Consider the following 18,213-nt stretch of genomic DNA (forward strand, 5'->3'; position numbering starts at 1 on the left):
CGTCAGTCATGTCCAACTCTGTGCGACCCCATAGACGGCAGCCCACCAGACTCCTCCGTCCCTGGGATTCTCCAGGCAAGAACACTGGAGTGGGTTGCCATTTCCTCCTCCAGTGCATGAAAGTGAAAAGTGAAAGTGAAGTCGCTCAGTCGTGTCCGACTCTTCGCGACCCCATGGACTGCAGCCCACCAGGCTCCTCCATCCATGGGACTTTCCAGGCAAGAGTACTGGAGTGGGGTGCCATTGCCTTCTCCGGAATACATTCACTATCCTATGATAAACTGCAATGGAAAAGAATAAGTATGTATGTATAACTGAATCACTTTGCTGTACAGCAGAAACTAACAAAGCAGTGTGAATCAACTTTACTTCAATAAAGTTTTAAAAAAATAACAACTCAGTCTATACCAAAAAAAAAAAAGAAAAGAAAAAGCATACGAAGAGGTGACAACTCCAGAAGGTTACTCTTGGGGTTGGAATTTAGCTCAACCTCCCATGTGACCTTGGCACAACCTCTTGCCTCTCTATGCCTGTTTCTTCATTTATAAAATTAAGATAACAATAAAGCCTATTGCTTTGGACTATAGTCAAGACAAAATATCTTAATGCATTTAACGAACTTAAAATTATGCCTAGTACTTAGAAACTATTTAGGAAGGATCTGCTAATAAATGAACTATTCACTTAGTCACCTAGTTGATACAGATTATTACCAATGGCTTATTGAGGAAAGGCAGATTGCTTTCAGAAACGACAGTAGTTAATCTTATTTGATATCAGTATATAGCTCTCCCTAGAGAATGTAGATAATAATAGTACCTGTATCATAAGGCATCAGAAGAATTATTACTTTATCATTAGACATACTCAAAAGCATTTTTGCCTTCCTAATTCCTAAGCTAAAGAACCAACTGAGGTGTTGTTATAGATAATGATATTACAAATCGGGAAGAGCAAGCCCAGAAGAGGGCATATCAGATAAGTATATGGTCAGCTGTCTTACAGAGGATTATTTTCTTTCTTTGTAGAAGACAGCACTAATCTACTTTGGGTAAGGCACAAATCATGTAAAAAATGGTCATCAAAAGTGACAAGGAGGGGATTTTCCAAGTGGTCCAGTGGTCCCCTTCCAATGCAGGGGGTGTGGGTTCAATCTCTGGTCAAAGAACTAAGATCCCACATGCCTTATAGCCAAAAAACCAAAACAAAAAAACAGAAGAAATATAACAAATTCAATAAAGACTTAAAAAAAACAAAACAAGAAGCAACAAGGAGGACATTCTTAGCAAGTGCTCAAAGTTCATTAGTGTGTGTTTTATCAATCCAGGTGTATTCAGCCCTTATCTACAAGACATCTTACTAAGTGCTATACAGGTTACATTTGCATTTTCTGCCCTCGAGGAGCTTAAATCTTAAATGAGGTATCATGTCTAGTGTAATACAACTCAACAAAGATGTGTCATTAATAGTTCCAGAAAAACACAGAATAATAGCCAGACTAGAGTATTTCATAAGAAAGAAATCAGCATGAGTCAAGATGGTCTTACAAAGCTTTGTGGAGAAGAAAGAAAACAGATTCCAGGACCACGTCGATACCTATGGATTTCTCCCCACACCACCAAGCAATTCTCCAGCACCAGCTGGCTGTCCTACAATTCTGACAACTACATACCCCACGACAGCACTGCGTCCAACAGTCCCACAAGGCTGCCTCCCACTTCAGATGCCAACTGCAAACACACATTGTTACCCGCACTTCTGATGAAATGCCTGAAGAGCTTCCCCCCAACGCCCTTCCTTCCTGGGGTTAAACAAATTTGCTAAACTGATAACAAAATGTGCTGCTGTTGCAGCTAAAAACTTCTGAAACAAGCAAAAGGGGAAGAGGCAGGAGGAGGATATTTTGGAGAATGCTGGAAAAGCGCTTTAAACATGAGAGGACTTTTAAACAGAAAAAAGTTCAGACACTTACAGACAGAGGAGTATTACTTCCTGGTAGGGTACTGTTGAATTTCCTCCGTATCTTCTGATGTCCGCCTGCAACTGGTTTAAGACTAACTATAGAAGCAGAGAAAAGACTTGGAACCAGATTTTCTGAAAAATCTCAAATCTATGGAGTGGAGGGAGTGGTTAATTAATCCTCGAAGGTAATTTTTTTCTCTCCCTGCCATGTCAATCCCCACAACTCAGCTCACCCAAACCGTCTACTGTTTTAATTGCAGTTGCCCATTTATTGGGCATTATTGCCCTAAAGACACATTTGCAAGCACTCTAAATGTCATTTAAGCCTTTATTATATCTTCAGAAAGACATCAGTATTTTCTCCATTTTTGCACATGAGGTAACAAAACTTAGAAAGACATGAAGATCAAAAAAGAATACATGTTAGTATTGAGTTGACCAGAAAGTTCATGTGGGTTTTTCTGGTAACATCTTATGGAGAAACTTCAATAAACCTTTTGTTCAACCCAACAGAAGAATTCTAACACAGTTCCAAAGCCTGAACTATCACACACGAGCTCTCCTAGACCCATACCTTTACACAGCTGATAAGAATTTTGTAATCTGAACTTCGTGGTTGCAAACAACTAGTGATTTCTCCTTGAGCAAATCACTTCACCTCTCTGATTGCCACATTTTTCATACATAAAATGAAAGCTCATCGATTCATTAAGCATTTAGTATGTTTTGAGATAAGCATTTTTTTAATTTTTAAATACTTATATCTACTAAACACTTAGCAATTCCACTTGTCTCTTATATGATCTCAATTTTCTCCACCTTGTGCTATTGTGAAAATAAAGAGTATTTACTTCATCGAGTGTGTGTGTTTGTGTGTATAAATTCAGTGAGCTACTAAATAGCACTTAGAATTACCTGGCTGGCACAAAGTAATCATACCATAATGTTCATTCTTAGCTCTGAGGATGATGGTAACAAAGGTAACAGTACAAGTGACGGTAATGGCACTAAGTGTTACCAAAACCAGCCCAGAAACCTTCATGTCTACGTGCAAAGACAAAAGAGACTCATGCTTGTGAAAGCACACAGAGGAGAACCGTTCACAAAGAGTATTTCCCATTTACCCTTAAGGTAAAGTTTACAGACAGTGACAATTCTGTCAGGGAAGAAGGGATCGAGCCAAAATGGACTATGCATTCACTGTCTCGGACAAGAAGGCACTAGATATGAAGAACTAGTTGGGCTTCCCGCGTAAGTTAAATGATTTTGTCATCAACAAATATCTGACTGTGGCTCAGATCATGAACTCCTTATTGCAAAATCCAGACTTAAATTGAAGAAAGTAGGGAAAACCACTAGGCCATTCAAAGTGAAAGTGAAAGCTGCTCAGTTGTGTCCTGTGGACTATACAGTCCATGGAATCCTCCAGGCCAGAATACTGGAGTGGGTAGTTGTTCCTTTCTCCAGGGGATCTTCCCAACCCAGGGATCAAATCCTGGTCTCCTGCATTGCAGGCAGATTCTTTACCTGCTGAGCCACCAGGGAAACCCAAGAATACAGAATAGGGTAGCCTACCACTTCTCTAGCAGATCTTCCTGAACCAGGAATCGAACCAGGGTCTCCGCTTTGCAGGCGGATTCTTTACCAGCTAATGACCTAAATCAAATCCCTTACCATTATACAGTGGAAGTGACGACTAGATTCAAGGGATTAGGTCTGATAGACAGAGTGCCTGAAGAATTTTGGATGGAGGTTCGTAACACTGTACAGGAGGCAGTGATCAAAACGATTCCCAAGAAAAAGAAATGCAAAAAGACAAAATGGCTGTCTGAGGAGGCTTTACAAATAGCTGAGAAAAGAGGAGAAGCAACAGGCAAAGGAGAAAAGAAAAGATAAAAACACGTGAATGCGGAGTTCCAAAGAATAGCAAGGAGAGATAAGAAAGTCTCCCTAAGTGATCAATGCAAACAACGAAGAATACAATAGAATGGGAAAGACAAGAGATCTCGTCAAGAAACTTATAGATACCAAGGGAACATTTCATAAAGATGGGCACAATTAAGGACAGAAACAGTATGGACCTAACAGAAGCTGAAGATATTAAGAAAGGTGGCAAGAATACACAGAAGAATTATACAAAAGAGATCTTCATGACCCAGATAATGATGATGGTGTGATCACTCACCTAGAGCCAGACATCCTGCAATGCGAAGTCAAGTGGGCCTTAGGCAGCGTCACTACAAACAAAACTAGTGGAGGTGATAGAATTCCAGCTGAGCTATTGCAAATCCTAAAAGATGACACTATTAAAGTGCTGCACTCAATATGCCAGCAAATTTGAAAACTCAGCAGTGGCCACAGGACTGGAAAAGGTCAGTTTTCATTCCAGTCCCAAAGAAAGGCAATGCCAAACAATGTTGAAAATACTGCATAATTGCACTCATCTCACCGCTAGCAAAGTAATGCTCAAAATTCTCTAAGCGAGGCTTCAACAGTACGTGAACCAAGAACTTCCAGATGTTCAAGCTGGATTTAGAAAAGGCACAGGAACCAGAGATCAAATTGCCAACATCTGTTTGATCACAGAAAAAGCAAGAGAGTTCCAGAAAAACATCTCCTTCTGCTTCACTGACTATGCCAAAGCCTTTGACTGTGTGGATCACAACAAAACACGGAAAATTCTTCAGGAGATGGGAATACCAGACCACTTAATCAGGCTCCTGAGAAATCTGTTTGCAGGTCAAAAAGCCACAGTTAGAATCAGACATGGAACAATGGACAGTTTCTAAATTGGGAAAGGAGTACGTCAAGGCTGTATATTGTCACCCTGCTTATTTATCTTCTATGCAGAGTACATCATGCAAAATACTGGGCTGGATGAAGCACAAGCTGGAATCAAGATTGCCAAGAGAAATATAAATAATCTCAGACATGCAGATGACAGCACACTTATGGCAGAAAGCAAAGAGAAACTAAAGAGCCTCTTGAGGAAAGTGAAAGAGGAAAGTGAAAGAGGAAAGTGAAAAGTTGGCTTAAAACTTTAACATTCAAAAAACAAAGATCATGGTTTCCAGTCCCACCACTTCATTGTAAATAGATGGGGAAACAATGGAAACAGTGAGAGACTTTATTTTCTTGGGCTCCAAAATCACTGCAGATGGTAACTGCAGCCATGAAATTAAAAGACGCTTGCTCCTTGGAAGAAAAGCTATGACCAACCTAGACAGCATATTAAAAAGCAGAGACATTACTTTGCTGACAAAGGTCTGTCTAGTCAAAGCTATGATTTTTCCAGTACTCCTGTGAGAGTTGGATCATAAAGAAGGCTGAACACTGAAGAATTGAAGTCTTTGAGCTGTGGTGTTCGAGAAGACTCTTGAGAGTCCCTTGGACTGCAAGGAGATCAAACCAGTCCATCCTTAAGGAAATCAACCCTGAATATTCATTGAAAGGACTGATGTTGAAGCTGAAACTCCAATACTTTGATCACCTGATGCAAAGAACTGACAGACTGGTAAAGACCCTGATGTTGGGAAAGACTGAAGGCAGGAGAAGAAGGGGACGACAGAGGATGAGATGCTTGGATGGCATCACCAACTCCATGGACATGAGTTTGAGCCAACTCTGGTAGTTGGTGAAGGACAGGGAATCCTGGTGTGCTGGAGTCCATGGGGTTGCAAAGGTTGGACAAGACTAAGCAGCTTAACAACAACAAATATCTGACCTCAGACTCTACAAAGGTAGGGAATGAGGTAAGAAATAGAAATCTTCATTAAAAAAGAAATTCCTTCTAGAAAAATGGTACTGATGAACCTATCTTCAGGACACAAATAGAGATGGAGACGTACAGAATGGACTTGTGGACACAGCCGGGGATAAGGAGGGGGAAACAATCCAGAGACTAGCATTGATATATATACATCACCATGTGTAAAATAGATGAGTAGTAGAAGCTGCTGTATAGCACAGGGAGCTCAGTTCAGTGCTCTGTGATGACCTAGAGGGGTGGGAGTGAGGGTCAAGAGGGAAAGGATATATGTTAACATATAGCTGATTCACTTTGTTACACAGCAGAAAAACAACATTGTTAACACAATTATACCCAACTAAAAACAATTTTTTTAAAGATCAGAAACGCCTGAAATTCAGAGAGGTCAAATGAGGCTCATTCATTTATTCAGGAATTCCACATGTATTTATTGAGTTGATATCCAGGTATTTTGCAAGGAACTTTTATAAAAGAATTTTTTTTTTTAAAAAAAGAATGCCAATTAGTGACATTGGATAAGTGTAATTACTGTCTTTTTCTGTTTTTTTTTTTTTTTTAACTTTTCAAAATTTGATCTTCTATATCTAATATCAAAATGAAACAAATTCTATGGGGGTTAAAGAACTAAATGTAAACAGCAAATTTATGAATTAGCTACTCAAAAATCTAATGCTTATCTGTTTTTGAGTTGTAGACTCTTCTTAGTGTGAAAACAATGTAATATGGTACGCAAACTATATGCCAATAAAAAAAATTCTCAAAAATGTAGGAATCAAACCAAAACACCACAAGTAAAATTTCTGCACATTGAAAATGCAGGGAGTCACTTACAATGGTATTTTAAAATTGTCAATGACTGAAAAACATGTTCATGGTGTACTACATAAATACAGGCAAATTAGTGGTAAAGAGTCTATCTGCCAATGCAGGAGATGAGGGTTCAATCTCTGGGTCAGGAAGATCCCCTGGAGAAGGAAATGGCAACCGATTCCAATATTCTTGCCTGGGAAATTTCATGGACAAAGGAGCCTGGCAAGCTACCGTCCATGGGGTCAAAAAAAATCAGACATGACTTAGCTACTAAGCAACAAGTGACAATCATGATTACCACTTAGATTCCAGCTTTTAAAAAGAAATTTTATATATTTTTCAAATTTCTGAAATTAACTCGTGATTACAGCATTGTTGAAACTTTTGTTGCTGTTGTTAAAAAGCAAAGTAAGAACAATCATGAGATCAGAGGGACCAGTCAATGAAAGACTTTACATAAGGCATCAGAATAACCAGTAGGGTTTGCCAGTGGGGTCCATCCAAAAGGTTTCTGATTTAGCAGTTTCTCAAGTGACACTGATGTTCCTATACTCTGAGGACCACACTTTAAACTACTGGCTAACAGATAAGATCATGGACTTCTGAGCCAGACTATTTATGGTTGAATCACAGCGTTGATGCTTCCTAAGTGTGTAAAAGTATTGTACTTAATCTCTGAACTTCAGTTCCTTCAACTGTAAAATAAAAACAGTGAGATTACATAATAGTACCTAACCCTCAAAACTGTTATTGGATTTCTAAGATTTAAAGCCTTCATTTATAAGTTGAATGAATTAACATGTGTAAGAGACTCAGAATAACATTTCAGTTCAGTTCAGTCGCTCAGTCGTGTCCGAATAACATTTATTATGGAGTAAATGTTACATGCATTATTTTAGTAGGAATGTAAATCTATCACTATTCCTATTTCACTAACAATGTCAAGTAACAGTTTTTAAAATTTTATCACATTTTGGGACGTACTCATATTTGTTAATAACGCCTATTTTTCCAATCCTTTTGTAATGACTTGCCACAATGTCATTCAGACTCTTCAAAAGAATTATCCTTAATGAAGGGCAGGGAGTGAATGAGGTCAGAGGGAAGGCCAGTTGAACAGTGGACCTATGAAGGGCTGGACGGTGGTACAAGGAAAGAAAGTTAGGATGCTACGCTCTGAAGTCAGTGGAAGAAATAGACAAGGACTGAGGTACATATCACTGAGTCCAGTGAGATGTAATTCACATGATACAGTGCTACCCCAGGATGAAAACATCACCCACAGCTAGCATGACTTCATCGTTTCTCATGCCAACTGGGACACGTAGAAAGTGAGCAGAGGGACTTCCCTCCTGGTCCAGTGGTTAAGAATCCACCTGCCAATGAAGGGGACGCGAGTTTGATCCCTGGTCTGCGAAGATCCCACATGTCACGGGGCAATAAGCCTGTGCGTCACAACTCCTGAGCCCATGCGCTAAACTCCTGCAGGTGGATTGCCTTAGAGCCGGTGCTCTGCAACAAGAGCCGCCACCACAATGAGAAGTCTGCACACTGCAACTAGAGAAAAGCCCACCCACAGCAATGAAGACCCAGTGCAGCCAAAAATGAATAAATACCTGACTAAAATTAAGTTTAAAAATATTTTTTAAGAAGTGAGCAGATACATGCATTAATATATGATATTTATTTTTCTCTTATATGTGGAATCTAGAAAAATGGTACCAATGAGCCTATTTCAGGGCAGAAATAGAGATGCAGATGTAAAGAACGGATGTGTGGACACAGGGGTAAGAGGGGGTGGGACGAACTGGGACACTGGCAGTGACATGTACACACTACCATGTGTAAACTGGCTGGGTAGTGGAAGCTACTATAAGGCACAGAAAGCTTGGCTCTGTGGGTGGGTGGGAGGGAGGCTCAAGAGTGAGGGGGTATATGTATACTACAGCTCATTCACTTCTTTGTACAGCAGAAACAACACTGTAAAGCGATCATCCTCCAATTACAAAAGTGAGCAGAGGGCAGTAATATGAATTGTTACAATGGGCTGAAAGGCATACATGAGACTTCTAGGTATAGTATCTCCCCTATTCTTTGACAGAAAAATCACCAAATAAAAACTCCTTATTCTTTTTTTATAGTCAAAAAGGATAATTTTTATGAGTTTTCTGTTACTTTGGGCAATGGGGTTTCTGATAAAGTCAGAGAAAGCAAGCTGTAGGTGAAGGTGATGGGATTCAGGACAGGCCATCCTAAATACGCCCCTCTGGCATACTGATTATTTCGAATTAAAGTTACTTAAGAAACAGCTGATGCAAGAAGGTCACTCTGACCCTCCTTTGTCCCCCTGAAGGCTGGAAATAAATCTCCCCTGTGAAAGGTGGCCTTCCCACATGAGAAGGTAGAGAAACATCCTTATCACCAGAAATAGGAAATTCAAGACTGAGAACTCTGTATTAACACACTTTGTTACTTCCTTATTAAAGGAAGCCACACTTCTTTCTCATGTCAATACTTCAGACATTTATTGTTTATTTGTCTAAAAAAGTCTAAAAACAGCTGCCCGCTTTGGTCACTTCTTTGAGTCTCATACTTCTATGAGCTCCCATACATACAAATTTTTCTTCTATTAATCTCTTAAATCAATTTCATCATTGGACCAAAGAACCTACAAAAGAAAAAAGGAAAACATTTTCTACCCTACAATAGAACCGAAATTTGGAAGTCAGAGACCTAGGTTCAGGGTTAGACCAAGTCAGAAATGTATACACTATACTCCCATATTCTATAATTTCTGTTGCCACTGATCTTCCTAAGGCTGAGATTATTCAAGGAAAGAGTTTCCTCCTCTAATTTGATTTCAGAAGACGACTGAACTGGGGAGAATGCTCATTCTGTGTGTTACTTGACAGGGGAAAAGAAGATCAATCAGGCCCTTCCACAGAGACTGGGGGGAAATCTGCTACAAGAGACTGATTACTTCCAGAGGGTAAGCATTCTTTGTATTTTCTGAGTAATCTCAGGTGGAATGTGCTTCCAAACTGAAATTACCCAAGTCCCTTAAAGAGTTTACTGCTTGGTTCAGTAGGAAGAAGTAGAAGAAGATGCGAAGGGTATGAAACTATCCATAAAAGAAAGTCTTGGAACACAGCTGTACTTAAGCAGGTCCGAAAGAAGAATGGGGAAATGGATGTTTCTTCCAGTGATGCTTCCAAACTCATTCGCCTTCTGGCAAGAAGATGAACATTCAGAGATGGGTTAGGAAACGGTCCCCTCAAATGTTCGTTCTAAAGAAACTGAAACGTTAAAAGACTTCCCCTTCCTATAATTATCAGCCCCAGTGGGTGTATGAGTGTACACTCATAAACCTTTTAGGAACAATGGTTTAATAGCTTATACATGTTCTTCAAATTAAAAAAATGAAAAAAAAAAACAGAAACGGTCCTCTAAAATGCCTTTAAACACTGGATAAGAGATAATAACAAATTAAATCATTTTACTAGGCTGTGCCAAGTAACTTCATTTTTTCAATAAAATATGCATGCTTAAAGAATGAAGAAGGAAAGATACATACAACAATCAATACTATCAATTTCCATATTTGAAGCAATGAAGAATGTGACCTTTCTTTTCTTGTATTAAAACTTTTACTGAAATAAAGTTGATCTAAAATGCTTCCTTTAATTTCTTGTATCTCTATTCTAAGAGAATCTACAAAGGGCATACAACTCCAGTTTCTCTCCCCATGATGAAAGATGATCAGCTACTTCTAATACATCACCTTCAGGTACATTTACATATAGACTTTCATATGCAAATCAAATTCTATATTACATTCCAGGTGTTGACTTCCTGACAACTATCAAACCTCAAGGGAATAACATCAGAAAGCACCAATTCATTTTTAAAAAGTGTAGTTTTTAACCAAAATTTGTTAGAATAGAGAATACTTTCTAGCGTGATGATACTACCATCAGCAGGCAAAGATCGGGAGCAGATACAATGCAGTGTTTTCTTCCTTGATTAGCACTATTTACCACATTCCCATTGGAATCCATAATCTATATTTTGAGACTCACCAAAGAACTAAAGTCACCAACATCACCAATATCAAGCTGTGTCATGATGGAGTGAGATGTCTAGCTGTGAGCTTTTATGCTCCCATCTCATCTTCCTTTTTCCCATTTATTCCAGTCTGAGCACACCAGCTTCTGTGGCTGCAGTAATTTAGTAATCTGTTGAGTTTGCAACCCCTGCTGAATCTCCTCCACGTCCTTCCCCTAGAGAGTGACCCTCATTGCCACACACAGCAAATTGACTCACGAATACGGAAATCTCTACGTGCCCCAAAAAGCAAATATGTAGAGACATATTTTACAAGCGTTGTTAGAATTTCCTCCTTGATAATAAGAAGTAGGTTGTTCTTAGTCAAATAAATAGTTTTTGGTCTTTAGTACCTAGAGAAAGAAACAGCTCACAATGTATGGTATGGCATAAAGAATATGCATAGGGACTTCCATGGTAGTCCAGGGGCTAAAGTCTCCACGCTCCCAACGCAGGGGGCCTGAGTTCGATCTCTGGTCAGGGAACTAGATCCCACATGCTGCAACTAAAGACCCACACACCACACCAAAGACTGAGGGTCCCATGTGTGGCAAGTAAGACCCGGCACAGCCAAATAAGTATTTTTAAAAAGTACCAAAAAAAAACACAAAAAACCCCACAACAAAAAAATCCCACACACAATAGAAATTAAAAATAAAAAAAAAAAAAAAATAATAATAATAATATGCATGGATATGGAGTCCAAAGCCACGGGATCATTGCTCTACTTTCTCAACTACTAGCTGTTAAATCAGAGGCAAATTGCTTAACCTCTCTGAGACTAACGGCTCCTATTATAAAACGGTGTTGTGATGTCTGAATGTGCTTCGTCATTCAGTCGTATCTGACCCTTTGGGCTGTAGCCCACCAGGCAATTCTGTCCATAGAATTTCCTAGACAAGAATACTAGAGTGGGTTGCCATTTTCTTCTCCAGGGGATCGTCACTGACCCAGAGATCAAACCTGTGTCACCTGTATTACAGGTGAATTCTTTACCATTGAGCCATTAGGGAAGCCTGTAATATACTTTAAAATACTTACACATAGTGTGTGTGTGTGTGTGTGTGTGTGTGTGTGTGTCTGTGTGTGTGTGTGTGTGTGTCTGTGTGTGTGTGTCTGTGTGTGTGTGTGTGTGTGTGTGTTTGAATGTGTAACAGAGTTTCAATTTACAAAGACAATTAATTGCTTGAATTGTGCAGGCTCATGTAATCTAAAAGCTACAGTAACTACTGCAAACACTTTATCTCTGATCAGCAAAATAGGTTTTTATTAAATAGCATAAACTATTTCTGAAATGGGTATTCACTGGCAAATGTTATGGTCCTGAAAGAGTATGGGTAGGCAAGAAAATTTTAATATATTCTTCTATAAATAAGTTGTATGAAGACTTCCTTAGACATGGGACCTGAACTCTGGTTTTTAAATATTCTTGAATCTAGTCACGATTACATAAGATTCTGGTAGCCAAGGGTTCCCCAGGTGGCACTACTGGTAAAAGAAAAAAAAAATCCACCTGCCAATGCAGGAGACATGGGTTCGATCCCTGGGTGAGGAAGATCCCCTAGAGAAGGAAATGGCAACCCACTCCAGTACTCTTGCCTGGGAAATCCCATGGACAGAGGAGCCTGGCAAGCTAAGGCAGTCCATGGAGTTGCAAAGAGTTGGACAAGACAGACTGATTGAATACACACACTGGTAACCAAGGCCAATTATAAAATTGAAGAACCCTTGCTTCTAGAATAACTTGGGGTCTCAAAAGAGTCAGACACAACTTAGTGACTAAACAACAACGATATTCTATTGTATATAAGTACCACATCCTCTTTACTCATTCATCTGTTGATGAACATTTAGGCTGCTTCTATGTCTTTGTTATTGTAAATGGTGTGGCTATGAATACTAGGGTGCATATATCTTTTCAAATTATGGTTTTCTCTAGATATATATCCAGGATTGGTATTGCTGGATCAAAGGTTAATCTATTTTCAGTTTTCTAAGGACCTTCCATATAGTCCTCCATAATGACTACTCCGATTTACATTTCCACAAACAGTGTAGGAGAGTTCCCTTTTCTTCACATCCTCTCCAGCATTTATTATTTGTAGACTTTTTGATGATGGCCATTATGACCAGTGTGAGAAGGTATCTCATTGTAGTTGTTATTTCCATTTCTCTAATAATTAGCAAAGAGGCTTCCCTGGTGGCTCAGATGGTAAAGCGTCTGCCTACAATGCAGGAGACCCAGGTTCAATACCTGGGTGGGGAAGGTCTCCTGGAGAAGGAAATGGCAACCCACTCCAGTACTCTTGCCTAGAAAATCCCATGGACAGAGGAGCCTGGTAGGCTGCAGTCCATGGGGTCGCAAAGAGTAGGACATGACTGAGCAACTTCAATAATTAGCAAAGTTGATCATCTTTTCACATGCCAGTGGCCATCTGTATGTCTTTTGGGGGGAAATGTCTATTTAGGTTTTCTGTCCATTTTTTATTGGGTTTTGTTTTTGATATGCTGTGTTTTTGGATTGGAAGAATACTCTTAAACTGCCCAAATGTCCCACATATTCATTACAATTTCTATCAAAATTTCCATGGCATTTTTCACAGAAAAAAAGAAACAATCCTAAAATTCCTATGGAACTACAAAAGACCTCAAATGGCCAAACACGAACCTGAGCAAGAATAAAAAAGCTGGAGGCGTCATCACATTTCCTGATCTCAAATTACATTACAAAGTTATAATAATTCAGACATTATACTACCGGAATAAAAATAGACCCAATGACCAATGAAATATAACAGAGGGTCCAGAAATAAGCCTACACTTCTATGGCAACCATCAAAGGCATCAAAGTATAAAACAAGAAAAGGACAATCTCTTCATATTGGAAAGACTGTATAATATTTGAAAATGTAAAACCCCTAGAAGAAAACATAAGTAAAATGCTCCTTGACATTGGTCTTGGCAATAACTTTTTGGATATAGCACCAAAAGTACAGTCAATAGAAACAAAAATAAAAATGTGGGACTACATCAAGTTTAAAAGCTATTACATAGCAAAGGAAATAATTAAATTAAATGTCAACCTATGTAATAGGAGAAAATATGTGCAAACCCATAAATCCAATAATGGTTAACACCCAAAATATATAAGGAATTCATTCATTTGAACTGCAAAAAGAAATAAACAACTCAATTAACAAATGGACAGAGGATGTGAATAGACATTTCTTGCTTTCCTGGTGGCTTAGACGGTAAAGAATCTGCCTGCAATGCAGGAGATTCAAGTTCGATCCCTGGGTCAGGAAGATCACCTGGAGAAGAAAATGGCAACCCATTCTAGTATTCTTGCCTGGGAAATCCTATGGACAGAAGAGCCTGGTGGGCTATAGTCCATGGGGTCACAAAGGGTTGGACATGACTGAGTGGCTAACAATTTTCTTTCTTCTTTAAAGAGAACAAACAAATGGCCAATAGGTATTTGAAAGGGTACTCAATGCCATTAATCATCAGAGAAATGCAAACAAAAACCACATCCTCACACCTGTTCAGTTCAGTTCAGTCACTCAGTTGTGTCCCACTCTTTGCGACCCCATGAATCGCAGCATGCCAGGCCTCCCTGTACATCACCAACTCCCGGAGTTTACCCAAACCCATGTCCATCGAGTCAGTGATGCCATCCAACCATCTCATCCTCTGTCATCCTCTTTTCCTCCTGCCCCCAATCCTTCCCAGCATTAAGGTCTTTTCCAATGAATCAACACTTCACATGAGGTGGCCAAAGTATTGGAGTTTCAGCTTCAACATCAGTCCTTCCAATGAACAACCAGGACTGATCTCCTTTAGCATGGACTGATTGGATCTCCTTGCAGTCCAAGGGACTCTCAAGAGTCTTCTCCAACACCACAGTTCAAAAGCATCAATTCTGCGGTGCTCAGCTTTCTTCACCGTCCAACTCTCACATCCATACATGACTGCTGGGAAAAACCATAGCCTTGACTAGACGGACCTTTGTTGGCAAAGTAATGTCTCTGCTTTTAAATATGCTACCTAGGTTGGTCATAACCTCCCTTCCAAGGAGTAAGCGTCTTTTAATTTCATCGCTGCACACCTGTTAGGAGGGCTATTTTAAAAAAATAAAAATATAAGTGTGGACAAGATGTGGAGAAAAGTGAACCCTTGTACAGTGTTGGTGTGAATGTAAATTGACACAGCTACTATGGAAACTAGTGTGGCAGTTCCTCAAAAAATTAAAGGTAGAACTATCATATCACCCAGTCATTTCAGGTTGGGGTATTTATTCAAAGGAATCGAAATCAGGATCTCAAAGAAACATCTATAATCCCATGTTCGCTGCTGTGTGATTCACAACAAAGATATATAATCAGCCTACATATTCACTGAAGGATGAATGGATAAAGAAATTCACTGCACATATAACATCCAGCCTTATAAAAGAAGGAAATACTGCCTTTTACAACATCATAGATGAACCTGGAGGACATTATGTGAGATGAATCAGACATAGAAAGACAAATACTGCATGATCTCATGAAATGAAATCTAAGACAGTTAATCTCATAAAAGCAGAGTTTTACCAGTTGCTGAGGGGAGGGGGAAATAGAAAGATGAACAAAGGGTCCAGAGTTATAATTATACAAGATCCATAAATTAGGCATAGCTTACTCCTTGAAAGGAAAGTTATGACCACCCAGACAGCATATTAAAAAGCAGAGACATTACTTTGCCAACAAAGGTCCGTCTAGTTAAGGCTAAGGTTTTTCCAGTAGTCATGTATGGATATGAGAGTTGGACTATAAAGAAGCCTGAGCGCCAAAGAATTGATGCTTTTGAATTGTGGTGTTGGAAAAGACTTGAGAGTCCCTTGCACTGCCAGGAGATCCAACTAGTCCATCCTAAAGGAAATCAGTCCTGGGTGTTCATTGGAAGGATTGATGTCGAAGCTGAAACTCCAATCCTTTGGACACCTGATGCGAAGAGCTGACTCATTTGAAACGACCCTGATGCTGGGAAAGACTGAGGGAGGAGGAGAAGGGGATGACAGAGGATGTGATGGTTAGATGGCATCACCGACTCGATGGACATGAGTCTGGGTAAACTCCAGGAGTTGGTGATGGACAGGGAGGCCTGGCGTGCTGCGGTTCATGGGGTCGCAAAGAGTCAGACACAACTGAGCGACTGAACTGAACTACAAAGCATAGTGCCTAGAGCTAACAATACTGTACTGTATACTTACAATTTTCCAAGTGGGTAATCTTTACAAAGATCCACACACAGAGACACACACAAAAAGTAATAATAATGGCATGCCAGGAAACATTTACTAGTAATGCTACATCTATGGCCTTGATGTCAGTGACGCTTTCACAGGCATATACGTATCCCCAACTTGTACACATTAAATATGTGCAACTGTTTACTTGTCTATCATACCTCAATAAAGTGATTAGTAAGACAAAGATCTTCTTGTACAAGAAAACCAAACGCTCATGGCCGACAGTGGGAAGTTTGTTATACCAACAGGAAATTGCATGCCCTGAAGAGCCGCCATCTTCTACCAGCTAACATTTTTAGAAATCATCTAAGCAGCAGACCCTTACTAAACATTAGTTAAGGAAGCAGATACAATCTGGTCCTTGCCCTCATTTGAGAGCATTTCTAGTGTAGCCACAGTGATAAGATCATCATGTATGAATCCCCGAACAATTTATTACAAAACACATGGATGAGGAACAGTACTAGGAAGACAAACACAGCAGTTATTAATCAAAGAATATATACAAATTAATCTGTGACAAATGTTTTACATGGCAGAGTTGTTTAGGGAAGATACAAATTGCCAACAGCAACTAAATCTGCATAGCCCCACCACGAGCATTGATGTTCCTTGTCTTTAACCAGCACCAGAATAGCCAAGGGGGATTCCCTGGTGGTTCCGTGGTTGAGAATCTGTCTTGCAATGCAGGGGACACTGGTTTGATTCCCCGTCAGGGACGATCCCACAGGTAGCAGGGCAACTAAGCCTGTGTGCCACAACTACTGACCGCATGACCAAAGCTCATGTTCCACAAGAGTAGCCGCTGCAGGAAGAAACCCACACATCACAATGAAGAGTAGCCCCTGCCCACTGCAACTAGAGAAAGCCCACACACAGCAATGAAGACCCACCACAGCTGAAAAATAAATCCATCAATCTTCATAAACAAATAAAAAGAAGAGCCATGGAAGGCTACGAGGAGGAGGTTTGAGATCCAGAGGGCTTCTAAGTCCAGTGTGGTTCAACTCAACAACAGGCTTAAATGCATCAGGAAGCCACCAATGGAAGCAGTTACTAGACTGTTTGCCTGGATACCAGCTGAAAATTAAAAAAAAAAAAAAGAGAGAGAGAATACAAAAATCTTTAAACTCCCCTTTTACTATTATTATTTTTTCATAAAGCCAGGCTTCATAAACAGCTGCCAAGAGTGAATGTATTTTCGGAGAGACATGGGCTGACAGAGTTTGGAAGAACGTACTTTCTAAGAGTGATTTATGTCCCTGTGATGTGCTCCAAGGATGCACTGGGGACTTTAGAATGAGGCCATCAACACACATTCAGAGGGCTTTTAGGATCTCAGATAAGCCCAGATGGTGATGCTTAGTTTCTTACCTATGAAGAAACATTTCTCCAAGAGAAACGACAGAGTTCGTTAGAGGCCCTTGGGGCCTATTGCTACCTCTTAGCAATACAGGTCATCAGAGTGACAGAGTTGAACTTGGGGACAATTGTAGTTAGAAAACAGTGAGAATTAGTGAGTAGCTGGAGGAAAAGAGTCCTCGGCTACAGATGTCCGCCTTGTGACCTTCTGTATGCCTGCATAGTACAACTGGATCTATCTTCTTCCAACTGGAAATAATTTCCTTGCCTCCTTTTTATTACCTTAATAAGGTGAATTATGCCAGCCTGAGAGATTGTTGACACTCTGACTTAGTGAGGAGTTCAGTACAGTTATACTTTTTATGTTTTGTTTTTTTTGCTTTTTAGCATAACTATCCTAGGAAAAGACATTTCTCAGAGCTGGTAAATGATGCCTGCCCTTTCTGGAAATGACAGGGATCTCTGATACACTTCTGTACAACCACTCCCAGTTCAGCCAGCAAAAAATAAAGCCCGGGGATTGAGGAAGCTACCTTTTCATGGCCCCAAGAGCCTTAGGCTAAAACAAACATCACTATGTTCCAGACACAGGGTTCTAAACCAGGCATGGGTTCTTAAACTCACCCAAACGGTGAAACACTTGGACTGTTTTGATTTTGGAAGAAGAGTGTGAAATGCTGACACTGTTCACCTGTTTGTTTTGTCATCTATTGCCGCCCACTGGTAGACAAGCAGTAGTAAACACCAACGGGTGGAAACATCAACCTCAGGGAAACTGCCAACTGAGAATAACCCAGTCACATTGGGTTTCCTCCAAATTAAGAAAAGGTTACCCTCGTGCTATTTTATTCATCACAGCACATCATGGATCAGCCCAAGAATATAGCCATTGTGTTGGAACATGATGACAATC

General features: G+C 39.9%; 1 protein-coding gene and 1 non-coding gene across 12 annotated transcripts in view; one reads left to right on the forward strand and one right to left on the reverse strand.

The window, feature by feature from the left end:
• Nucleotides 1–18,213, reverse strand: part of UNC5D (unc-5 netrin receptor D) — a 610,447-nt gene that overhangs the window by 369,193 nt on the left and 223,041 nt on the right. The window contains exon 1 of one of the 11 annotated variants that reach the window (XM_081523447.1): nt 5,888–5,959. The exons of the other annotated variants lie outside the window; for them this stretch is intronic. The gene's annotated coding sequence lies outside the window, so the exon portion shown is untranslated. Of the gene's footprint in view, nt 1–5,887; nt 5,960–18,213 lie in introns of those variants that run through there. 11 annotated transcript variants of the gene reach the window in all.
• TRNAC-ACA (transfer RNA cysteine (anticodon ACA)) lies at nt 12,840–12,911 on the forward strand. The gene has a single exon. It is a non-coding gene; the product is annotated as a tRNA-Cys (tRNA).

The sequence above is a fragment of the Giraffa tippelskirchi genome, chromosome 8, assembly GCF_054371585.1.
Source record: "Giraffa tippelskirchi isolate mGirTip1 chromosome 8, T2T-mGirTip1v1.2.pri, whole genome shotgun sequence".
NCBI classification, from domain to species: Eukaryota; Metazoa; Chordata; class Mammalia; order Artiodactyla; family Giraffidae; genus Giraffa; species Giraffa tippelskirchi.